This window comes from Delphinus delphis, chromosome 21, assembly GCF_949987515.2.
Source record: "Delphinus delphis chromosome 21, mDelDel1.2, whole genome shotgun sequence".
Taxonomy (NCBI): Eukaryota; Metazoa; Chordata; class Mammalia; order Artiodactyla; family Delphinidae; genus Delphinus; species Delphinus delphis.
Genome location: NC_082703.1, coordinates 461,056 through 486,693, shown reverse-complemented (window position 1 = coordinate 486,693; position 25,638 = coordinate 461,056).

The following is a 25,638-nucleotide window of genomic DNA, read 5'->3' as shown; positions in this document are numbered from 1 at the left end:
TCTGGCCTTCGGGGACGCTCCATGAGGAGCAAGCGCCTCAGCAGCGTGCGTCTTTAGAGCTTTCATGGCAGAACCTCTGTGGGCGACCTCATTCCTCCCCCCACGTGAGAGACACACACAACCTGCCATTAGGGGGTGGAAGGCTTTAGAGTCCAGAAGCGAGGCTGGCGCTCCCACTCAGCATTCCTACACGGAACTGAGCCCGGGTGCGTGAGACCGTGAGAGGGGGCAAAGACAGGCGTACCAGCGAGCTGTTCACAGTGCACGCTGACGCATCACCCTTCAAGCTCACGTTCATTTCATGGGGAGAACACGAGGCCTTGATGCGCTTTCCTGTGGTACGTAAACATCGGTCGCGTCCCCTGGTGGGCACATCGGCTCAGGACTGCCCTGTCCCAGAGGCTCCGGGTGTGGAGCCCGACTGTTGGAGATCAGCCTCACGTGGCTCTTTCACGGACGAGACCGGCTCGCAATGGGACCGTTCACGAGCTGGGGACCGTGGTGGCTGTTAGGAGTCGGCACACCAAGAGCCCTCCGAGGGAGAGGAGCTGCTGACGTTTGCCAGCACCGTCTCCAATTCCGAACTGCAACCATTCCCTGTAAGAGGCTCCCGAAAGCTTCGACGCAGTTTCTCAGTTAGCTGTAAATGGAGGCCAGTCACTTGGCAGACTCCCCCAACGCCCGGCCTCCCAGGCTGCGATACAGACACGCCGACTGCTTCAGCCAACAGGGACAGCTTGGAGTAAAAGTGAGAATCCTACGTGTCAAAGTACTTGCGTGACGCTGGCCAGAAGCACAAACGTTTAGGGCAGGGCATCAAGGCACTTCGCCGCACGCGGAGCAAGTTTGTTCTCATCTCGCCTCTGAATGCCGAGTTTAACCAGCTAGGAAGCAAACTTCGGGAAAGGTACTCAGGGTGCCGCCGAGTCAAAATTCTTTCACCAGACAGCCCAAATCGTGGACGCCTCTTTGTATTTTCCATGGGCAGGACAAAATGGTGTCAACCCGCACGCCTCCAGCTGGGGGCGGGTTGGGGTGGGGTGGGGTGGGGTGGGGGTGGGGGTTGGGCGACGTACACTTTCTCCATGGGAAACAGGCCCACGCCTTCAGTGTGAAAGGCCTCTACGCCTCTCTGCTTTCGCAGCCCAGGCGTAGCCTCAGCTCTGAGAAGCTTCCAGAGCCGGAAGGTCAGAAAACCTTTGAACCACCCAGCAGGTGCAGCACAGAACAAGGGCTTCTCTCTTGGCCTGAGAACACCCACTGCCCGGCGCTCCTTTGTGTACACACGTGGTGGAGGAAGGGTGCTGGATTCGGCTCCGTGAGAACTTCTCCGGGCCACGCACGTAGTGTGAACGCAAGTAGATGAGCCCTACATCTCATGCCAGTCTCCTGTGCGAGTTGGACAAGGCGAACTCCCTGCTTGAATCCCTGGGTGGGTTAAGTACCCTCCGGGGAAGGATCGCTGCTTGGGACCCCGGGGCTGGTATCGAGGATCCCATAGCTTCGGTGCTCCTGTCCGCCTGTTGAGGGGTTCCAACTTCTGGATTCCTAAATATTTTTATTCCATGGACCTTCTGTTGTGAGGCTCCTCCTTCCTCTCACTCCCAGCCCCTTGTTGGTGTGGGTCCTCTGGTTTCAGGCCACACGTGCTTGGTTCCTCACCTTTCGATGATGTGGCCCCACTGGTGTGAGGCCACTGCTGCCTGTTTTCCATCCCCTCGCTGCTTGGGACCCCGGGGCTGGTATCGAGGTGACTGTTCTGTGCATCCACTTCGCAGCTGTTCTCTCTCCGCGGGTTCTCTCCGCCTGCTGCAGCCAAAAGGGACAGCTTAGGGTAAAGATAAAAACCCAGTGTGTAAACGTTCTTGCCTAGCCCTCGCCCCAAGCACAAGCGTATATGCCTCCGGTCAAAGGCTTTCGCCACAAGCTGAACACGTTTGGTCTCATCTAAGCCTCTGAAGCCCGAGTTTACCCAGCTACGAATCAAAACTTCAGGAAAGGTGCTCAGGGTGATGCGGACCGCCAAGCGTTTCACCAGGCAGCCCAGATCGAGTACAAACACTTGTGTTTTAAGCGGGCAGAGGAAATGGTGTCAAGAGCGCGCCTCCATCTCCCGGGCGACGTACACATTTTCTCCATGAGATGCAAGCCCTTCCTCCAGTGTGAAAGGCCTCTACACTCTACACCTCTTGCGCTCGCAGCACGCAGGTGCCACCCGCTCTGAACATCTTCCAAAGGCACAGGGTCACGCAACGTGTGAACCACCGAGCGCGGGTGCAGCACACACCTAGGTCTTCGCTGTCGGCCTGAGAACACCCACGGCGCAGGGCTTCTTTGGGGCACACACGCGGTAGCGGTCGGTGATGCATTCTGCTCCGTGAAACCTTCTCGGGGACACAGAGCGTGAGCGCACGTAGATTAGCCCTACCCCTCATCCCTCTCTCTTGAGTGAGTTGTACTGCTATAAGGCAAAACTCCCTGCTGGAATCTCGGTGTGGCTTAAGTATCCTCCGGGAAGCGATCGCTGCTAGAGACACTGTGCTGCTCTCTAGGATAGTGGTCTGTGCCTCCACTGCGCTGCTGCTGTCTCCAAGTCGCTTGCGAAGGCCTTTTCGAAGAGGTTGCTCACAGTGTCGTTTCTTTAGAGTAACCCACAGGCATACGAGGATGCCGGTTCTGTGAAGGAAAATGCTCCCTGCCTCAGCCACTTGGGCGCCGTTTTGTACAGGAAAGGACACTCCGCCTTGAAGGTTCTTCCTTCCGGATTGCCACTCGCACTGTGGCGATGTCTCCTGAATCTCGCGGGGTTACAGTGCCGTCACAAGGTCCGTATCTCAGGCCTAGAAACGGCGGAGCGTCCGGCAGCTTTGAAAGAGAGCTTCGGCATTCTTCTGGCCTTCGGGGACGCTCCATGAGGAGCAAGCGCCTCAGCAGCGTGCGTCTTTAGAGCTTTCATGGCAGAACCTCTGTGGGCGACCTCATTCCTCCCCCCACGTGAGAGACACACACAACCTGCCATTAGGGGGTGGAAGGCTTTAGAGTCCAGAAGCGAGGCTGGCGCTCCCACTCAGCATTCCTACACGGAACTGAGCCCGGGTGCGTGAGACCGTGAGAGGGGGCAAAGACAGGCGTACCAGCGAGCTGTTCACAGTGCACGCTGACGCATCACCCTTCAAGCTCACGTTCATTTCATGGGGAGAACACGAGGCCTTGATGCGCTTTCCTGTGGTACGTAAACATCGGTCGCGTCCCCTGGTGGGCACATCGGCTCAGGACTGCCCTGTCCCAGAGGCTCCGGGTGTGGAGCCCGACTGTTGGAGATCAGCCTCACGTGGCTCTTTCACGGACGAGACCGGCTCGCAATGGGACCGCTCACGAGCTGGGGACCGTGGTGGCTGTTAGGAGTCGGCACACCAAGAGCCCTCCGAGGGAGAGGAGCTGCTGACGTTTGCCAGCACCGTCTCCAATTCCGAACTGCAACCATTCCCTGTAAGAGGCTCCCGAAAGCTTCGACGCAGTTTCTCAGTTAGCTGTAAATGGAGGCCAGTCACTTGGCAGACTCCCCCAACGCCCGGCCTCCCAGGCTGCGATACAGACACGCCGACTGCTTCAGCCAACAGGGACAGCTTGGAGTAAAAGTGAGAATCCTACGTGTCAAAGTACTTGCGTGACGCTGGCCAGAAGCACAAACGTTTAGGGCAGGGCATCAAGGCACTTCGCCGCACGCGGAGCAAGTTTGTTCTCATCTCGCCTCTGAATGCCGAGTTTAACCAGCTAGGAAGCAAACTTCGGGAAAGGTACTCAGGGTGCCGCCGAGTCAAAATTCTTTCACCAGACAGCCCAAATCGTGGACGCCTCTTTGTATTTTCCATGGGCAGGACAAAATGGTGTCAACCCGCACGCCTCCAGCTGGGGGCGGGTTGGGGTGGGGTGGGGTGGGGTGGGGGTGGGGGTTGGGCGACGTACACTTTCTCCATGGGAAACAGGCCCACGCCTTCAGTGTGAAAGGCCTCTACGCCTCTCTGCTTTCGCAGCCCAGGCGTAGCCTCAGCTCTGAGAAGCTTCCAGAGCCGGAAGGTCGGAAAACCTTTGAACCACCCAGCAGGTGCAGCACAGAACAAGGGCTTCTCTCTTGGCCTGAGAACACCCACTGCCCGGCGCTCCTTTGTGTACACACGTGGTGGAGGAAGGGTGCTGGATTCGGCTCCGTGAGAACTTCTCCGGGCCACGCACGTAGTGTGAACGCAAGTAGATGAGCCCTACATCTCATGCCAGTCTCCTGTGCGAGTTGGACAAGGCGAACTCCCTGCTTGAATCCCTGGGTGGGTTAAGTACCCTCCGGGGAAGGATCGCTGCTTGGGACCCCGGGGCTGGTATCGAGGATCCCATAGCTTCGGTGCTCCTGTCCGCCTGTTGAGGGGTTCCAACTTCTGGATTCCTAAATATTTTTATTCCATGGACCTTCTGTTGTGAGGCTCCTCCTTCCTCTCACTCCCAGCCCCTTGTTGGTGTGGGTCCTCTGGTTTCAGGCCACACGTGCTTGGTTCCTCACCTTTCGATGATGTGGCCCCACTGGTGTGAGGCCACTGCTGCCTGTTTTCCATCCCCTCGCTGCTTGGGACCCCGGGGCTGGTATCGAGGTGACTGTTCTGTGCATCCACTTCGCAGCTGTTCTCTCTCCGCGGGTTCTCTCCGCCTGCTGCAGCCAAAAGGGACAGCTTAGGGTAAAGATAAAAACCCAGTGTGTAAACGTTCTTGCCTAGCCCTCGCCCCAAGCACAAGCGTATATGCCTCCGGTCAAAGGCTTTCGCCACAAGCTGAACACGTTTGGTCTCATCTAAGCCTCTGAAGCCCGAGTTTACCCAGCTACGAATCAAAACTTCAGGAAAGGTGCTCAGGGTGATGCGGACCGCCAAGCGTTTCACCAGGCAGCCCAGATCGAGTACAAACACTTGTGTTTTAAGCGGGCAGAGGAAATGGTGTCAAGAGCGCGCCTCCATCTCCCGGGCGACGTACACATTTTCTCCATGAGATGCAAGCCCTTCCTCCAGTGTGAAAGGCCTCTACACTCTACACCTCTTGCGCTCGCAGCACGCAGGTGCCACCCGCTCTGAACATCTTCCAAAGGCACAGGGTCACGCAACGTGTGAACCACCGAGCGCGGGTGCAGCACACACCTAGGTCTTCGCTGTCGGCCTGAGAACACCCACGGCGCAGGGCTTCTTTGGGGCACACACGCGGTAGCGGTCGGTGATGCATTCTGCTCCGTGAAACCTTCTCGGGGACACAGAGCGTGAGCGCACGTAGATTAGCCCTACCCCTCATCCCTCTCTCTTGAGTGAGTTGTACTGCTATAAGGCAAAACTCCCTGCTGGAATCTCGGTGTGGCTTAAGTATCCTCCGGGAAGCGATCGCTGCTAGAGACACTGTGCTGCTCTCTAGGATAGTGGTCTGTGCCTCCACTGCGCTGCTGCTGTCTCCAAGTCGCTTGCGAAGGCCTTTTCGAAGAGGTTGCTCACAGTGTCGTTTCTTTAGAGTAACCCACAGGCATACGAGGATGCCGGTTCTGTGAAGGAAAATGCTCCCTGCCTCAGCCACTTGGGCGCCGTTTTGTACAGGAAAGGACACTCCGCCTTGAAGGTTCTTCCTTCCGGATTGCCACTCGCACTGTGGCGATGTCTCCTGAATCTCGCGGGGTTACAGTGCCGTCACAAGGTCCGTATCTCAGGCCTAGAAACGGCGGAGCGTCCGGCAGCTTTGAAAGAGAGCTTCGGCATTCTTCTGGCCTTCGGGGACGCTCCATGAGGAGCAAGCGCCTCAGCAGCGTGCGTCTTTAGAGCTTTCATGGCAGAACCTCTGTGGGCGACCTCATTCCTCCCCCCACGTGAGAGACACACACAACCTGCCATTAGGGGGTGGAAGGCTTTAGAGTCCAGAAGCGAGGCTGGCGCTCCCACTCAGCATTCCTACACGGAACTGAGCCCGGGTGCGTGAGACCGTGAGAGGGGGCAAAGACAGGCGTACCAGCGAGCTGTTCACAGTGCACGCTGACGCATCACCCTTCAAGCTCACGTTCATTTCATGGGGAGAACACGAGGCCTTGATGCGCTTTCCTGTGGTACGTAAACATCGGTCGCGTCCCCTGGTGGGCACATCGGCTCAGGACTGCCCTGTCCCAGAGGCTCCGGGTGTGGAGCCCGACTGTTGGAGATCAGCCTCACGTGGCTCTTTCACGGACGAGACCGGCTCGCAATGGGACCGTTCACGAGCTGGGGACCGTGGTGGCTGTTAGGAGTCGGCACACCAAGAGCCCTCCGAGGGAGAGGAGCTGCTGACGTTTGCCAGCACCGTCTCCAATTCCGAACTGCAACCATTCCCTGTAAGAGGCTCCCGAAAGCTTCGACGCAGTTTCTCAGTTAGCTGTAAATGGAGGCCAGTCACTTGGCAGACTCCCCCAACGCCCGGCCTCCCAGGCTGCGATACAGACACGCCGACTGCTTCAGCCAACAGGGACAGCTTGGAGTAAAAGTGAGAATCCTACGTGTCAAAGTACTTGCGTGACGCTGGCCAGAAGCACAAACGTTTAGGGCAGGGCATCAAGGCACTTCGCCGCACGCGGAGCAAGTTTGTTCTCATCTCGCCTCTGAATGCCGAGTTTAACCAGCTAGGAAGCAAACTTCGGGAAAGGTACTCAGGGTGCCGCCGAGTCAAAATTCTTTCACCAGACAGCCCAAATCGTGGACGCCTCTTTGTATTTTCCATGGGCAGGACAAAATGGTGTCAACCCGCACGCCTCCAGCTGGGGGCGGGTTGGGGTGGGGTGGGGTGGGGTGGGGGTGGGGGTTGGGCGACGTACACTTTCTCCATGGGAAACAGGCCCACGCCTTCAGTGTGAAAGGCCTCTACGCCTCTCTGCTTTCGCAGCCCAGGCGTAGCCTCAGCTCTGAGAAGCTTCCAGAGCCGGAAGGTCAGAAAACCTTTGAACCACCCAGCAGGTGCAGCACAGAACAAGGGCTTCTCTCTTGGCCTGAGAACACCCACTGCCCGGCGCTCCTTTGTGTACACACGTGGTGGAGGAAGGGTGCTGGATTCGGCTCCGTGAGAACTTCTCCGGGCCACGCACGTAGTGTGAACGCAAGTAGATGAGCCCTACATCTCATGCCAGTCTCCTGTGCGAGTTGGACAAGGCGAACTCCCTGCTTGAATCCCTGGGTGGGTTAAGTACCCTCCGGGGAAGGATCGCTGCTTGGGACCCCGGGGCTGGTATCGAGGATCCCATAGCTTCGGTGCTCCTGTCCGCCTGTTGAGGGGTTCCAACTTCTGGATTCCTAAATATTTTTATTCCATGGACCTTCTGTTGTGAGGCTCCTCCTTCCTCTCACTCCCAGCCCCTTGTTGGTGTGGGTCCTCTGGTTTCAGGCCACACGTGCTTGGTTCCTCACCTTTCGATGATGTGGCCCCACTGGTGTGAGGCCACTGCTGCCTGTTTTCCATCCCCTCGCTGCTTGGGACCCCGGGGCTGGTATCGAGGTGACTGTTCTGTGCATCCACTTCGCAGCTGTTCTCTCTCCGCGGGTTCTCTCCGCCTGCTGCAGCCAAAAGGGACAGCTTAGGGTAAAGATAAAAACCCAGTGTGTAAACGTTCTTGCCTAGCCCTCGCCCCAAGCACAAGCGTATATGCCTCCGGTCAAAGGCTTTCGCCACAAGCTGAACACGTTTGGTCTCATCTAAGCCTCTGAAGCCCGAGTTTACCCAGCTACGAATCAAAACTTCAGGAAAGGTGCTCAGGGTGATGCGGACCGCCAAGCGTTTCACCAGGCAGCCCAGATCGAGTACAAACACTTGTGTTTTAAGCGGGCAGAGGAAATGGTGTCAAGAGCGCGCCTCCATCTCCCGGGCGACGTACACATTTTCTCCATGAGATGCAAGCCCTTCCTCCAGTGTGAAAGGCCTCTACACTCTACACCTCTTGCGCTCGCAGCACGCAGGTGCCACCCGCTCTGAACATCTTCCAAAGGCACAGGGTCACGCAACGTGTGAACCACCGAGCGCGGGTGCAGCACACACCTAGGTCTTCGCTGTCGGCCTGAGAACACCCACGGCGCAGGGCTTCTTTGGGGCACACACGCGGTAGCGGTCGGTGATGCATTCTGCTCCGTGAAACCTTCTCGGGGACACAGAGCGTGAGCGCACGTAGATTAGCCCTACCCCTCATCCCTCTCTCTTGAGTGAGTTGTACTGCTATAAGGCAAAACTCCCTGCTGGAATCTCGGTGTGGCTTAAGTATCCTCCGGGAAGCGATCGCTGCTAGAGACACTGTGCTGCTCTCTAGGATAGTGGTCTGTGCCTCCACTGCGCTGCTGCTGTCTCCAAGTCGCTTGCGAAGGCCTTTTCGAAGAGGTTGCTCACAGTGTCGTTTCTTTAGAGTAACCCACAGGCATACGAGGATGCCGGTTCTGTGAAGGAAAATGCTCCCTGCCTCAGCCACTTGGGCGCCGTTTTGTACAGGAAAGGACACTCCGCCTTGAAGGTTCTTCCTTCCGGATTGCCACTCGCACTGTGGCGATGTCTCCTGAATCTCGCGGGGTTACAGTGCCGTCACAAGGTCCGTATCTCAGGCCTAGAAACGGCGGAGCGTCCGGCAGCTTTGAAAGAGAGCTTCGGCATTCTTCTGGCCTTCGGGGACGCTCCATGAGGAGCAAGCGCCTCAGCAGCGTGCGTCTTTAGAGCTTTCATGGCAGAACCTCTGTGGGCGACCTCATTCCTCCCCCCACGTGAGAGACACACACAACCTGCCATTAGGGGGTGGAAGGCTTTAGAGTCCAGAAGCGAGGCTGGCGCTCCCACTCAGCATTCCTACACGGAACTGAGCCCGGGTGCGTGAGACCGTGAGAGGGGGCAAAGACAGGCGTACCAGCGAGCTGTTCACAGTGCACGCTGACGCATCACCCTTCAAGCTCACGTTCATTTCATGGGGAGAACACGAGGCCTTGATGCGCTTTCCTGTGGTACGTAAACATCGGTCGCGTCCCCTGGTGGGCACATCGGCTCAGGACTGCCCTGTCCCAGAGGCTCCGGGTGTGGAGCCCGACTGTTGGAGATCAGCCTCACGTGGCTCTTTCACGGACGAGACCGGCTCGCAATGGGACCGCTCACGAGCTGGGGACCGTGGTGGCTGTTAGGAGTCGGCACACCAAGAGCCCTCCGAGGGAGAGGAGCTGCTGACGTTTGCCAGCACCGTCTCCAATTCCGAACTGCAACCATTCCCTGTAAGAGGCTCCCGAAAGCTTCGACGCAGTTTCTCAGTTAGCTGTAAATGGAGGCCAGTCACTTGGCAGACTCCCCCAACGCCCGGCCTCCCAGGCTGCGATACAGACACGCCGACTGCTTCAGCCAACAGGGACAGCTTGGAGTAAAAGTGAGAATCCTACGTGTCAAAGTACTTGCGTGACGCTGGCCAGAAGCACAAACGTTTAGGGCAGGGCATCAAGGCACTTCGCCGCACGCGGAGCAAGTTTGTTCTCATCTCGCCTCTGAATGCCGAGTTTAACCAGCTAGGAAGCAAACTTCGGGAAAGGTACTCAGGGTGCCGCCGAGTCAAAATTCTTTCACCAGACAGCCCAAATCGTGGACGCCTCTTTGTATTTTCCATGGGCAGGACAAAATGGTGTCAACCCGCACGCCTCCAGCTGGGGGCGGGTTGGGGTGGGGTGGGGTGGGGTGGGGGTGGGGGTTGGGCGACGTACACTTTCTCCATGGGAAACAGGCCCACGCCTTCAGTGTGAAAGGCCTCTACGCCTCTCTGCTTTCGCAGCCCAGGCGTAGCCTCAGCTCTGAGAAGCTTCCAGAGCCGGAAGGTCGGAAAACCTTTGAACCACCCAGCAGGTGCAGCACAGAACAAGGGCTTCTCTCTTGGCCTGAGAACACCCACTGCCCGGCGCTCCTTTGTGTACACACGTGGTGGAGGAAGGGTGCTGGATTCGGCTCCGTGAGAACTTCTCCGGGCCACGCACGTAGTGTGAACGCAAGTAGATGAGCCCTACATCTCATGCCAGTCTCCTGTGCGAGTTGGACAAGGCGAACTCCCTGCTTGAATCCCTGGGTGGGTTAAGTACCCTCCGGGGAAGGATCGCTGCTTGGGACCCCGGGGCTGGTATCGAGGATCCCATAGCTTCGGTGCTCCTGTCCGCCTGTTGAGGGGTTCCAACTTCTGGATTCCTAAATATTTTTATTCCATGGACCTTCTGTTGTGAGGCTCCTCCTTCCTCTCACTCCCAGCCCCTTGTTGGTGTGGGTCCTCTGGTTTCAGGCCACACGTGCTTGGTTCCTCACCTTTCGATGATGTGGCCCCACTGGTGTGAGGCCACTGCTGCCTGTTTTCCATCCCCTCGCTGCTTGGGACCCCGGGGCTGGTATCGAGGTGACTGTTCTGTGCATCCACTTCGCAGCTGTTCTCTCTCCGCGGGTTCTCTCCGCCTGCTGCAGCCAAAAGGGACAGCTTAGGGTAAAGATAAAAACCCAGTGTGTAAACGTTCTTGCCTAGCCCTCGCCCCAAGCACAAGCGTATATGCCTCCGGTCAAAGGCTTTCGCCACAAGCTGAACACGTTTGGTCTCATCTAAGCCTCTGAAGCCCGAGTTTACCCAGCTACGAATCAAAACTTCAGGAAAGGTGCTCAGGGTGATGCGGACCGCCAAGCGTTTCACCAGGCAGCCCAGATCGAGTACAAACACTTGTGTTTTAAACGGGCAGAGGAAATGGTGTCAAGAGCGCGCCTCCATCTCCCGGGCGACGTACACATTTTCTCCATGAGATGCAAGCCCTTCCTCCAGTGTGAAAGGCCTCTACACTCTACACCTCTTGCGCTCGCAGCACGCAGGTGCCACCCGCTCTGAACATCTTCCAAAGGCACAGGGTCACGCAACGTGTGAACCACCGAGCGCGGGTGCAGCACACACCTAGGTCTTCGCTGTCGGCCTGAGAACACCCACGGCGCAGGGCTTCTTTGGGGCACACACGCGGTAGCGGTCGGTGATGCATTCTGCTCCGTGAAACCTTCTCGGGGACACAGAGCGTGAGCGCACGTAGATTAGCCCTACCCCTCATCCCTCTCTCTTGAGTGAGTTGTACTGCTATAAGGCAAAACTCCCTGCTGGAATCTCGGTGTGGCTTAAGTATCCTCCGGGAAGCGATCGCTGCTAGAGACACTGTGCTGCTCTCTAGGATAGTGGTCTGTGCCTCCACTGCGCTGCTGCTGTCTCCAAGTCGCTTGCGAAGGCCTTTTCGAAGAGGTTGCTCACAGTGTCGTTTCTTTAGAGTAACCCACAGGCATACGAGGATGCCGGTTCTGTGAAGGAAAATGCTCCCTGCCTCAGCCACTTGGGCGCCGTTTTGTACAGGAAAGGACACTCCGCCTTGAAGGTTCTTCCTTCCGGATTGCCACTCGCACTGTGGCGATGTCTCCTGAATCTCGCGGGGTTACAGTGCCGTCACAAGGTCCGTATCTCAGGCCTAGAAACGGCGGAGCGTCCGGCAGCTTTGAAAGAGAGCTTCGGCATTCTTCTGGCCTTCGGGGACGCTCCATGAGGAGCAAGCGCCTCAGCAGCGTGCGTCTTTAGAGCTTTCATGGCAGAACCTCTGTGGGCGACCTCATTCCTCCCCCCACGTGAGAGACACACACAACCTGCCATTAGGGGGTGGAAGGCTTTAGAGTCCAGAAGCGAGGCTGGCGCTCCCACTCAGCATTCCTACACGGAACTGAGCCCGGGTGCGTGAGACCGTGAGAGGGGGCAAAGACAGGCGTACCAGCGAGCTGTTCACAGTGCACGCTGACGCATCACCCTTCAAGCTCACGTTCATTTCATGGGGAGAACACGAGGCCTTGATGCGCTTTCCTGTGGTACGTAAACATCGGTCGCGTCCCCTGGTGGGCACATCGGCTCAGGACTGCCCTGTCCCAGAGGCTCCGGGTGTGGAGCCCGACTGTTGGAGATCAGCCTCACGTGGCTCTTTCACGGACGAGACCGGCTCGCAATGGGACCGCTCACGAGCTGGGGACCGTGGTGGCTGTTAGGAGTCGGCACACCAAGAGCCCTCCGAGGGAGAGGAGCTGCTGACGTTTGCCAGCACCGTCTCCAATTCCGAACTGCAACCATTCCCTGTAAGAGGCTCCCGAAAGCTTCGACGCAGTTTCTCAGTTAGCTGTAAATGGAGGCCAGTCACTTGGCAGACTCCCCCAACGCCCGGCCTCCCAGGCTGCGATACAGACACGCCGACTGCTTCAGCCAACAGGGACAGCTTGGAGTAAAAGTGAGAATCCTACGTGTCAAAGTACTTGCGTGACGCTGGCCAGAAGCACAAACGTTTAGGGCAGGGCATCAAGGCACTTCGCCGCACGCGGAGCAAGTTTGTTCTCATCTCGCCTCTGAATGCCGAGTTTAACCAGCTAGGAAGCAAACTTCGGGAAAGGTACTCAGGGTGCCGCCGAGTCAAAATTCTTTCACCAGACAGCCCAAATCGTGGACGCCTCTTTGTATTTTCCATGGGCAGGACAAAATGGTGTCAACCCGCACGCCTCCAGCTGGGGGCGGGTTGGGGTGGGGTGGGGTGGGGTGGGGGTGGGGGTTGGGCGACGTACACTTTCTCCATGGGAAACAGGCCCACGCCTTCAGTGTGAAAGGCCTCTACGCCTCTCTGCTTTCGCAGCCCAGGCGTAGCCTCAGCTCTGAGAAGCTTCCAGAGCCGGAAGGTCGGAAAACCTTTGAACCACCCAGCAGGTGCAGCACAGAACAAGGGCTTCTCTCTTGGCCTGAGAACACCCACTGCCCGGCGCTCCTTTGTGTACACACGTGGTGGAGGAAGGGTGCTGGATTCGGCTCCGTGAGAACTTCTCCGGGCCACGCACGTAGTGTGAACGCAAGTAGATGAGCCCTACATCTCATGCCAGTCTCCTGTGCGAGTTGGACAAGGCGAACTCCCTGCTTGAATCCCTGGGTGGGTTAAGTACCCTCCGGGGAAGGATCGCTGCTTGGGACCCCGGGGCTGGTATCGAGGATCCCATAGCTTCGGTGCTCCTGTCCGCCTGTTGAGGGGTTCCAACTTCTGGATTCCTAAATATTTTTATTCCATGGACCTTCTGTTGTGAGGCTCCTCCTTCCTCTCACTCCCAGCCCCTTGTTGGTGTGGGTCCTCTGGTTTCAGGCCACACGTGCTTGGTTCCTCACCTTTCGATGATGTGGCCCCACTGGTGTGAGGCCACTGCTGCCTGTTTTCCATCCCCTCGCTGCTTGGGACCCCGGGGCTGGTATCGAGGTGACTGTTCTGTGCATCCACTTCGCAGCTGTTCTCTCTCCGCGGGTTCTCTCCGCCTGCTGCAGCCAAAAGGGACAGCTTAGGGTAAAGATAAAAACCCAGTGTGTAAACGTTCTTGCCTAGCCCTCGCCCCAAGCACAAGCGTATATGCCTCCGGTCAAAGGCTTTCGCCACAAGCTGAACACGTTTGGTCTCATCTAAGCCTCTGAAGCCCGAGTTTACCCAGCTACGAATCAAAACTTCAGGAAAGGTGCTCAGGGTGATGCGGACCGCCAAGCGTTTCACCAGGCAGCCCAGATCGAGTACAAACACTTGTGTTTTAAGCGGGCAGAGGAAATGGTGTCAAGAGCGCGCCTCCATCTCCCGGGCGACGTACACATTCTCTCCATGAGATGCAAGCCCTTCCTCCAGTGTGAAAGGCCTCTACACTCTACACCTCTTGCGCTCGCAGCACGCAGGTGCCACCCGCTCTGAACATCTTCCAAAGGCACAGGGTCACGCAACGTGTGAACCACCGAGCGCGGGTGCAGCACACACCTAGGTCTTCGCTGTCGGCCTGAGAACACCCACGGCGCAGGGCTTCTTTGGGGCACACACGCGGTAGCGGTCGGTGATGCATTCTGCTCCGTGAAACCTTCTCGGGGACACAGAGCGTGAGCGCACGTAGATTAGCCCTACCCCTCATCCCTCTCTCTTGAGTGAGTTGTACTGCTATAAGGCAAAACTCCCTGCTGGAATCTCGGTGTGGCTTAAGTATCCTCCGGGAAGCGATCGCTGCTAGAGACACTGTGCTGCTCTCTAGGATAGTGGTCTGTGCCTCCACTGCGCTGCTGCTGTCTCCAAGTCGCTTGCGAAGGCCTTTTCGAAGAGGTTGCTCACAGTGTCGTTTCTTTAGAGTAACCCACAGGCATACGAGGATGCCGGTTCTGTGAAGGAAAATGCTCCCTGCCTCAGCCACTTGGGCGCCGTTTTGTACAGGAAAGGACACTCCGCCTTGAAGGTTCTTCCTTCCGGATTGCCACTCGCACTGTGGCGATGTCTCCTGAATCTCGCGGGGTTACAGTGCCGTCACAAGGTCCGTATCTCAGGCCTAGAAACGGCGGAGCGTCCGGCAGCTTTGAAAGAGAGCTTCGGCATTCTTCTGGCCTTCGGGGACGCTCCATGAGGAGCAAGCGCCTCAGCAGCGTGCGTCTTTAGAGCTTTCATGGCAGAACCTCTGTGGGCGACCTCATTCCTCCCCCCACGTGAGAGACACACACAACCTGCCATTAGGGGGTGGAAGGCTTTAGAGTCCAGAAGCGAGGCTGGCGCTCCCACTCAGCATTCCTACACGGAACTGAGCCCGGGTGCGTGAGACCGTGAGAGGGGGCAAAGACAGGCGTACCAGCGAGCTGTTCACAGTGCACGCTGACGCATCACCCTTCAAGCTCACGTTCATTTCATGGGGAGAACACGAGGCCTTGATGCGCTTTCCTGTGGTACGTAAACATCGGTCGCGTCCCCTGGTGGGCACATCGGCTCAGGACTGCCCTGTCCCAGAGGCTCCGGGTGTGGAGCCCGACTGTTGGAGATCAGCCTCACGTGGCTCTTTCACGGACGAGACCGGCTCGCAATGGGACCGCTCACGAGCTGGGGACCGTGGTGGCTGTTAGGAGTCGGCACACCAAGAGCCCTCCGAGGGAGAGGAGCTGCTGACGTTTGCCAGCACCGTCTCCAATTCCGAACTGCAACCATTCCCTGTAAGAGGCTCCCGAAAGCTTCGACGCAGTTTCTCAGTTAGCTGTAAATGGAGGCCAGTCACTTGGCAGACTCCCCCAACGCCCGGCCTCCCAGGCTGCGATACAGACACGCCGACTGCTTCAGCCAACAGGGACAGCTTGGAGTAAAAGTGAGAATCCTACGTGTCAAAGTACTTGCGTGACGCTGGCCAGAAGCACAAACGTTTAGGGCAGGGCATCAAGGCACTTCGCCGCACGCGGAGCAAGTTTGTTCTCATCTCGCCTCTGAATGCCGAGTTTAACCAGCTAGGAAGCAAACTTCGGGAAAGGTACTCAGGGTGCCGCCGAGTCAAAATTCTTTCACCAGACAGCCCAAATCGTGGACGCCTCTTTGTATTTTCCATGGGCAGGACAAAATGGTGTCAACCCGCACGCCTCCAGCTGGGGGCGGGTTGGGGTGGGGTGGGGTGGGGTGGGGGTGGGGGTTGGGCGACGTACACTTTCTCCATGGGAAACAGGCCCACGCCTTCAGTGTGAAAGGCCTCTACGCCTCTCTGCTTTCGCAGCCCAGGCGTAGCCTCAGCTCTGAGAAGCTTCCAGAGCCGGAAGGTCGGAAAACCTTTGAACCACCCAGCAGGTGCAGCACAGAACAAGGGCTTCTCTCTTGGCCTGAGAACACCCACTGCCCGGCGCTCCTTTGTGTACACACGTGGTGGAGGAAGGGTGCTGGATTCGGCTCCGTGAGAACTTCTCCGGGCCACGCACGTAGTGTGAACGCAAGTAGATGAGCCCTACATCTCATGCCAGTCTCCTGTGCGAGTTGGACAAGGCGAACTCCCTGCTTGAATCCCTGGGTGGGTTAAGTACCCTCCGGGGAAGGATCGCTGCTTGGGACCCCGGGGCTGGTATCGAGGATCCCATAGCTTCGGTGCTCCTGTCCGCCTGTTGAGGGGTTCCAACTTCTGGATTCCTAAATATTTTTATTCCATGGACCTTCTGTTGTGAGGCTCCTCCTTCCTCTCACTCCCAGCCCCTTGTTGGTGTGGGTCCTCTGGTTTCAGGCCACACGTGCTTGGTTCCTCACCTTTCGATGATGTGGCCCCACTGGTGTGAGGCCACTGCTGCCTGTTTTCCATCCCCTCGCTGCTTGGGACCCCGGGGCTGGTATCGAGGTGACTGTTCTGTGCATCCACTTCGCAGCTGTTCTCTCTCCGCGGGTTCTCTCCGCCTGCTGCAGCCAAAAGGGACAGCTTAGGGTAAAGATAAAAACCCAGTGTGTAAACGTTCTTGCCTAGCCCTCGCCCCAAGCACAAGCGTATATGCCTCCGGTCAAAGGCTTTCGCCACAAGCTGAACACGTTTGGTCTCATCTAAGCCTCTGAAGCCCGAGTTTACCCAGCTACGAATCAAAACTTCAGGAAAGGTGCTCAGGGTGATGCGGACCGCCAAGCGTTTCACCAGGCAGCCCAGATCGAGTACAAACACTTGTGTTTTAAGCGGGCAGAGGAAATGGTGTCAAGAGCGCGCCTCCATCTCCCGGGCGACGTACACATTTTCTCCATGAGATGCAAGCCCTTCCTCCAGTGTGAAAGGCCTCTACACTCTACACCTCTTGCGCTCGCAGCACGCAGGTGCCACCCGCTCTGAACATCTTCCAAAGGCACAGGGTCACGCAACGTGTGAACCACCGAGCGCGGGTGCAGCACACACCTAGGTCTTCGCTGTCGGCCTGAGAACACCCACGGCGCAGGGCTTCTTTGGGGCACACACGCGGTAGCGGTCGGTGATGCATTCTGCTCCGTGAAACCTTCTCGGGGACACAGAGCGTGAGCGCACGTAGATTAGCCCTACCCCTCATCCCTCTCTCTTGAGTGAGTTGTACTGCTATAAGGCAAAACTCCCTGCTGGAATCTCGGTGTGGCTTAAGTATCCTCCGGGAAGCGATCGCTGCTAGAGACACTGTGCTGCTCTCTAGGATAGTGGTCTGTGCCTCCACTGCGCTGCTGCTGTCTCCAAGTCGCTTGCGAAGGCCTTTTCGAAGAGGTTGCTCACAGTGTCGTTTCTTTAGAGTAACCCACAGGCATACGAGGATGCCGGTTCTGTGAAGGAAAATGCTCCCTGCCTCAGCCACTTGGGCGCCGTTTTGTACAGGAAAGGACACTCCGCCTTGAAGGTTCTTCCTTCCGGATTGCCACTCGCACTGTGGCGATGTCTCCTGAATCTCGCGGGGTTACAGTGCCGTCACAAGGTCCGTATCTCAGGCCTAGAAACGGCGGAGCGTCCGGCAGCTTTGAAAGAGAGCTTCGGCATTCTTCTGGCCTTCGGGGACGCTCCATGAGGAGCAAGCGCCTCAGCAGCGTGCGTCTTTAGAGCTTTCATGGCAGAACCTCTGTGGGCGACCTCATTCCTCCCCCCACGTGAGAGACACACACAACCTGCCATTAGGGGGTGGAAGGCTTTAGAGTCCAGAAGCGAGGCTGGCGCTCCCACTCAGCATTCCTACACGGAACTGAGCCCGGGTGCGTGAGACCGTGAGAGGGGGCAAAGACAGGCGTACCAGCGAGCTGTTCACAGTGCACGCTGACGCATCACCCTTCAAGCTCACGTTCATTTCATGGGGAGAACACGAGGCCTTGATGCGCTTTCCTGTGGTACGTAAACATCGGTCGCGTCCCCTGGTGGGCACATCGGCTCAGGACTGCCCTGTCCCAGAGGCTCCGGGTGTGGAGCCCGACTGTTGGAGATCAGCCTCACGTGGCTCTTTCACGGACGAGACCGGCTCGCAATGGGACCGCTCACGAGCTGGGGACCGTGGTGGCTGTTAGGAGTCGGCACACCAAGAGCCCTCCGAGGGAGAGGAGCTGCTGACGTTTGCCAGCACCGTCTCCAATTCCGAACTGCAACCATTCCCTGTAAGAGGCTCCCGAAAGCTTCGACGCAGTTTCTCAGTTAGCTGTAAATGGAGGCCAGTCACTTGGCAGACTCCCCCAACGCCCGGCCTCCCAGGCTGCGATACAGACACGCCGACTGCTTCAGCCAACAGGGACAGCTTGGAGTAAAAGTGAGAATCCTACGTGTCAAAGTACTTGCGTGACGCTGGCCAGAAGCACAAACGTTTAGGGCAGGGCATCAAGGCACTTCGCCGCACGCGGAGCAAGTTTGTTCTCATCTCGCCTCTGAATGCCGAGTTTAACCAGCTAGGAAGCAAACTTCGGGAAAGGTACTCAGGGTGCCGCCGAGTCAAAATTCTTTCACCAGACAGCCCAAATCGTGGACGCCTCTTTGTATTTTCCATGGGCAGGACAAAATGGTGTCAACCCGCACGCCTCCAGCTGGGGGCGGGTTGGGGTGGGGTGGGGTGGGGTGGGGGTGGGGGTTGGGCGACGTACACTTTCTCCATGGGAAACAGGCCCACGCCTTCAGTGTGAAAGGCCTCTACGCCTCTCTGCTTTCGCAGCCCAGGCGTAGCCTCAGCTCTGAGAAGCTTCCAGAGCCGGAAGGTCAGAAAACCTTTGAACCACCCAGCAGGTGCAGCACAGAACAAGGGCTTCTCTCTTGGCCTGAGAACACCCACTGCCCGGCGCTCCTTTGTGTACACACGTGGTGGAGGAAGGGTGCTGGATTCGGCTCCGTGAGAACTTCTCCGGGCCACGCACGTAGTGTGAACGCAAGTAGATGAGCCCTACATCTCATGCCAGTCTCCTGTGCGAGTTGGACAAGGCGAACTCCCTGCTTGAATCCCTGGGTGGGTTAAGTACCCTCCGGGGAAGGATCGCTGCTTGGGACCCCGGGGCTGGTATCGAGGATCCCATAGCTTCGGTGCTCCTGTCCGCCTGTTGAGGGGTTCCAACTTCTGGATTCCTAAATATTTTTATTCCATGGACCTTCTGTTGTGAGGCTCCTCCTTCCTCTCACTCCCAGCCCCTTGTTGGTGTGGGTCCTCTGGTTTCAGGCCACACGTGCTTGGTTCCTCACCTTTCGATGATGTGGCCCCACTGGTGTGAGGCCACTGCTGCCTGTTTTCCATCCCCTCGCTGCTTGGGACCCCGGGGCTGGTATCGAGGTGACTGTTCTGTGCATCCACTTCGCAGCTGTTCTCTCTCCGCGGGTTCTCTCCGCCTGCTGCAGCCAAAAGGGACAGCTTAGGGTAAAGATAAAAACCCAGTGTGTAAACGTTCTTGCCTAGCCCTCGCCCCAAGCACAAGCGTATATGCCTCCGGTCAAAGGCTTTCGCCACAAGCTGAACACGTTTGGTCTCATCTAAGCCTCTGAAGCCCGAGTTTACCCAGCTACGAATCAAAACTTCAGGAAAGGTGCTCAGGGTGATGCGGACCGCCAAGCGTTTCACCAGGCAGCCCAGATCGAGTACAAACACTTGTGTTTTAAGCGGGCAGAGGAAATGGTGTCAAGAGCGCGCCTCCATCTCCCGGGCGACGTACACATTTTCTCCATGAGATGCAAGCCCTTCCTCCAGTGTGAAAGGCCTCTACACTCTACACCTCTTGCGCTCGCAGCACGCAGGTGCCACCCGCTCTGAACATCTTCCAAAGGCACAGGGTCACGCAACGTGTGAACCACCGAGCGCGGGTGCAGCACACACCTAGGTCTTCGCTGTCGGCCTGAGAACACCCACGGCGCAGGGCTTCTTTGGGGCACACACGCGGTAGCGGTCGGTGATGCATTCTGCTCCGTGAAACCTTCTCGGGGACACAGAGCGTGAGCGCACGTAGATTAGCCCTACCCCTCATCCCTCTCTCTTGAGTGAGTTGTACTGCTATAAGGCAAAACTCCCTGCTGGAATCTCGGTGTGGCTTAAGTATCCTCCGGGAAGCGATCGCTGCTAGAGACACTGTGCTGCTCTCTAGGATAGTGGTCTGTGCCTCCACTGCGCTGCTGCTGTCTCCAAGTCGCTTGCGAAGGCCTTTTCGAAGAGGTTGCTCACAGTGTCGTTTCTTTAGAGTAACCCACAGGCATACGAGGATGCCGGTTCTGTGAAGGAAAATGCTCCCTGCCTCAGCCACTTGGGCGCCGTTTTGTACAGGAAAGGACACTCCGCCTTGAAGGTTCTTCCTTCCGGATTGCCACTCGCACTGTGGCGATGTCTCCTGAATCTCGCGGGGTTACAGTGCCGTCACAAGGTCCGTATCTCAGGCCTAGAAACGGCGGAGCGTCCGGCAGCTTTGAAAGAGAGCTTCGGCATTCTTCTGGCCTTCGGGGACGCTCCATGAGGAGCAAGCGCCTCAGCAGCGTGCGTCTTTAGAGCTTTCATGGCAGAACCTCTGTGGGCGACCTCATTCCTCCCCCCACGTGAGAGACACACACAACCTGCCATTAGGGGGTGGAAGGCTTTAGAGTCCAGAAGCGAGGCTGGCGCTCCCACTCAGCATTCCTACACGGAACTGAGCCCGGGTGCGTGAGACCGTGAGAGGGGGCAAAGACAGGCGTACCAGCGAGCTGTTCACAGTGCACGCTGACGCATCACCCTTCAAGCTCACGTTCATTTCATGGGGAGAACACGAGGCCTTGATGCGCTTTCCTGTGGTACGTAAACATCGGTCGCGTCCCCTGGTGGGCACATCGGCTCAGGACTGCCCTGTCCCAGAGGCTCCGGGTGTGGAGCCCGACTGTTGGAGATCAGCCTCACGTGGCTCTTTCACGGACGAGACCGGCTCGCAATGGGACCGCTCACGAGCTGGGGACCGTGGTGGCTGTTAGGAGTCGGCACACCAAGAGCCCTCCGAGGGAGAGGAGCTGCTGACGTTTGCCAGCACCGTCTCCAATTCCGAACTGCAACCATTCCCTGTAAGAGGCTCCCGAAAGCTTCGACGCAGTTTCTCAGTTAGCTGTAAATGGAGGCCAGTCACTTGGCAGACTCCCCCAACGCCCGGCCTCCCAGGCTGCGATACAGACACGCCGACTGCTTCAGCCAACAGGGACAGCTTGGAGTAAAAGTGAGAATCCTACGTGTCAAAGTACTTGCGTGACGCTGGCCAGAAGCACAAACGTTTAGGGCAGGGCATCAAGGCACTTCGCCGCACGCGGAGCAAGTTTGTTCTCATCTCGCCTCTGAATGCCGAGTTTAACCAGCTAGGAAGCAAACTTCGGGAAAGGTACTCAGGGTGCCGCCGAGTCAAAATTCTTTCACCAGACAGCCCAAATCGTGGACGCCTCTTTGTATTTTCCATGGGCAGGACAAAATGGTGTCAACCCGCACGCCTCCAGCTGGGGGCGGGTTGGGGTGGGGTGGGGTGGGGTGGGGGTGGGGGTTGGGCGACGTACACTTTCTCCATGGGAAACAGGCCCACGCCTTCAGTGTGAAAGGCCTCTACGCCTCTCTGCTTTCGCAGCCCAGGCGTAGCCTCAGCTCTGAGAAGCTTCCAGAGCCGGAAGGTCAGAAAACCTTTGAACCACCCAGCAGGTGCAGCACAGAACAAGGGCTTCTCTCTTGGCCTGAGAACACCCACTGCCCGGCGCTCCTTTGTGTACACACGTGGTGGAGGAAGGGTGCTGGATTCGGCTCCGTGAGAACTTCTCCGGGCCACGCACGTAGTGTGAACGCAAGTAGATGAGCCCTACATCTCATGCCAGTCTCCTGTGCGAGTTGGACAAGGCGAACTCCCTGCTTGAATCCCTGGGTGGGTTAAGTACCCTCCGGGGAAGGATCGCTGCTTGGGACCCCGGGGCTGGTATCGAGGATCCCATAGCTTCGGTGCTCCTGTCCGCCTGTTGAGGGGTTCCAACTTCTGGATTCCTAAATATTTTTATTCCATGGACCTTCTGTTGTGAGGCTCCTCCTTCCTCTCACTCCCAGCCCCTTGTTGGTGTGGGTCCTCTGGTTTCAGGCCACACGTGCTTGGTTCCTCACCTTTCGATGATGTGGCCCCACTGGTGTGAGGCCACTGCTGCCTGTTTTCCATCCCCTCGCTGCTTGGGACCCCGGGGCTGGTATCGAGGTGACTGTTCTGTGCATCCACTTCGCAGCTGTTCTCTCTCCGCGGGTTCTCTCCGCCTGCTGCAGCCAAAAGGGACAGCTTAGGGTAAAGATAAAAACCCAGTGTGTAAACGTTCTTGCCTAGCCCTCGCCCCAAGCACAAGCGTATATGCCTCCGGTCAAAGGCTTTCGCCACAAGCTGAACACGTTTGGTCTCATCTAAGCCTCTGAAGCCCGAGTTTACCCAGCTACGAATCAAAACTTCAGGAAAGGTGCTCAGGGTGATGCGGACCGCCAAGCGTTTCACCAGGCAGCCCAGATCGAGTACAAACACTTGTGTTTTAAGCGGGCAGAGGAAATGGTGTCAAGAGCGCGCCTCCATCTCCCGGGCGACGTACACATTCTCTCCATGAGATGCAAGCCCTTCCTCCAGTGTGAAAGGCCTCTACACTCTACACCTCTTGCGCTCGCAGCACGCAGGTGCCACCCGCTCTGAACATCTTCCAAAGGCACAGGGTCACGCAACGTGTGAACCACCGAGCGCGGGTGCAGCACACACCTAGGTCTTCGCTGTCGGCCTGAGAACACCCACGGCGCAGGGCTTCTTTGGGGCACACACGCGGTAGCGGTCGGTGATGCATTCTGCTCCGTGAAACCTTCTCGGGGACACAGAGCGTGAGCGCACGTAGATTAGCCCTACCCCTCATCCCTCTCTCTTGAGTGAGTTGTACTGCTATAAGGCAAAACTCCCTGCTGGAATCTCGGTGTGGCTTAAGTATCCTCCGGGAAGCGATCGCTGCTAGAGACACTGTGCTGCTCTCTAGGATAGTGGTCTGTGCCTCCACTGCGCTGCTGCTGTCTCCAAGTCGCTTGCGAAGGCCTTTTCGAAGAGGTTGCTCACAGTGTCGTTTCTTTAGAGTAACCCACAGGCATACGAGGATGCCGGTTCTGTGAAGGAAAATGCTCCCTGCCTCAGCCACTTGGGCGCCGTTTTGTACAGGAAAGGACACTCCGCCTTGAAGGTTCTTCCTTCCGGATTGCCACTCGCACTGTGGCGATGTCTCCTGAATCTCGCGGGGTTACAGTGCCGTCACAAGGTCCGTATCTCAGGCCTAGAAACGGCGGAGCGTCCGGCAGCTTTGAAAGAGAGCTTCGGCATTCTTCTGGCCTTCGGGGACGCTCCATGAGGAGCAAGCGCCTCAGCAGCGTGCGTCTTTAGAGCTTTCATGGCAGAACCTCTGTGGGCGACCTCATTCCTCCCCCCACGTGAGAGACACACACAACCTGCCATTAGGGGGTGGAAGGCTTTAGAGTCCAGAAGCGAGGCTGGCGCTCCCACTCAGCATTCCTACACGGAACTGAGCCCGGGTGCGTGAGACCGTGAGAGGGGGCAAAGACAGGCGTACCAGCGAGCTGTTCACAGTGCACGCTGACGCATCACCCTTCAAGCTCACGTTCATTTCATGGGGAGAACACGAGGCCTTGATGCGCTTTCCTGTGGTACGTAAACATCGGTCGCGTCCCCTGGTGGGCACATCGGCTCAGGACTGCCCTGTCCCAGAGGCTCCGGGTGTGGAGCCCGACTGTTGGAGATCAGCCTCACGTGGCTCTTTCACGGACGAGACCGGCTCGCAATGGGACCGCTCACGAGCTGGGGACCGTGGTGGCTGTTAGGAGTCGGCACACCAAGAGCCCTCCGAGGGAGAGGAGCTGCTGACGTTTGCCAGCACCGTCTCCAATTCCGAACTGCAACCATTCCCTGTAAGAGGCTCCCGAAAGCTTCGACGCAGTTTCTCAGTTAGCTGTAAATGGAGGCCAGTCACTTGGCAGACTCCCCCAACGCCCGGCCTCCCAGGCTGCGATACAGACACGCCGACTGCTTCAGCCAACAGGGACAGCTTGGAGTAAAAGTGAGAATCCTACGTGTCAAAGTACTTGCGTGACGCTGGCCAGAAGCACAAACGTTTAGGGCAGGGCATCAAGGCACTTCGCCGCACGCGGAGCAAGTTTGTTCTCATCTCGCCTCTGAATGCCGAGTTTAACCAGCTAGGAAGCAAACTTCGGGAAAGGTACTCAGGGTGCCGCCGAGTCAAAATTCTTTCACCAGACAGCCCAAATCGTGGACGCCTCTTTGTATTTTCCATGGGCAGGACAAAATGGTGTCAACCCGCACGCCTCCAGCTGGGGGCGGGTTGGGGTGGGGTGGGGTGGGGTGGGGGTGGGGGTTGGGCGACGTACACTTTCTCCATGGGAAACAGGCCCACGCCTTCAGTGTGAAAGGCCTCTACGCCTCTCTGCTTTCGCAGCCCAGGCGTAGCCTCAGCTCTGAGAAGCTTCCAGAGCCGGAAGGTCAGAAAACCTTTGAACCACCCAGCAGGTGCAGCACAGAACAAGGGCTTCTCTCTTGGCCTGAGAACACCCACTGCCCGGCGCTCCTTTGTGTACACACGTGGTGGAGGAAGGGTGCTGGATTCGGCTCCGTGAGAACTTCTCCGGGCCACGCACGTAGTGTGAACGCAAGTAGATGAGCCCTACATCTCATGCCAGTCTCCTGTGCGAGTTGGACAAGGCGAACTCCCTGCTTGAATCCCTGGGTGGGTTAAGTACCCTCCGGGGAAGGATCGCTGCTTGGGACCCCGGGGCTGGTATCGAGGATCCCATAGCTTCGGTGCTCCTGTCCGCCTGTTGAGGGGTTCCAACTTCTGGATTCCTAAATATTTTTATTCCATGGACCTTCTGTTGTGAGGCTCCTCCTTCCTCTCACTCCCAGCCCCTTGTTGGTGTGGGTCCTCTGGTTTCAGGCCACACGTGCTTGGTTCCTCACCTTTCGATGATGTGGCCCCACTGGTGTGAGGCCACTGCTGCCTGTTTTCCATCCCCTCGCTGCTTGGGACCCCGGGGCTGGTATCGAGGTGACTGTTCTGTGCATCCACTTCGCAGCTGTTCTCTCTCCGCGGGTTCTCTCCGCCTGCTGCAGCCAAAAGGGACAGCTTAGGGTAAAGATAAAAACCCAGTGTGTAAACGTTCTTGCCTAGCCCTCGCCCCAAGCACAAGCGTATATGCCTCCGGTCAAAGGCTTTCGCCACAAGCTGAACACGTTTGGTCTCATCTAAGCCTCTGAAGCCCGAGTTTACCCAGCTACGAATCAAAACTTCAGGAAAGGTGCTCAGGGTGATGCGGACCGCCAAGCGTTTCACCAGGCAGCCCAGATCGAGTACAAACACTTGTGTTTTAAGCGGGCAGAGGAAATGGTGTCAAGAGCGCGCCTCCATCTCCCGGGCGACGTACACATTCTCTCCATGAGATGCAAGCCCTTCCTCCAGTGTGAAAGGCCTCTACACTCTACACCTCTTGCGCTCGCAGCACGCAGGTGCCACCCGCTCTGAACATCTTCCAAAGGCACAGGGTCACGCAACGTGTGAACCACCGAGCGCGGGTGCAGCACACACCTAGGTCTTCGCTGTCGGCCTGAGAACACCCACGGCGCAGGGCTTCTTTGGGGCACACACGCGGTAGCGGTCGGTGATGCATTCTGCTCCGTGAAACCTTCTCGGGGACACAGAGCGTGAGCGCACGTAGATTAGCCCTACCCCTCATCCCTCTCTCTTGAGTGAGTTGTACTGCTATAAGGCAAAACTCCCTGCTGGAATCTCGGTGTGGCTTAAGTATCCTCCGGGAAG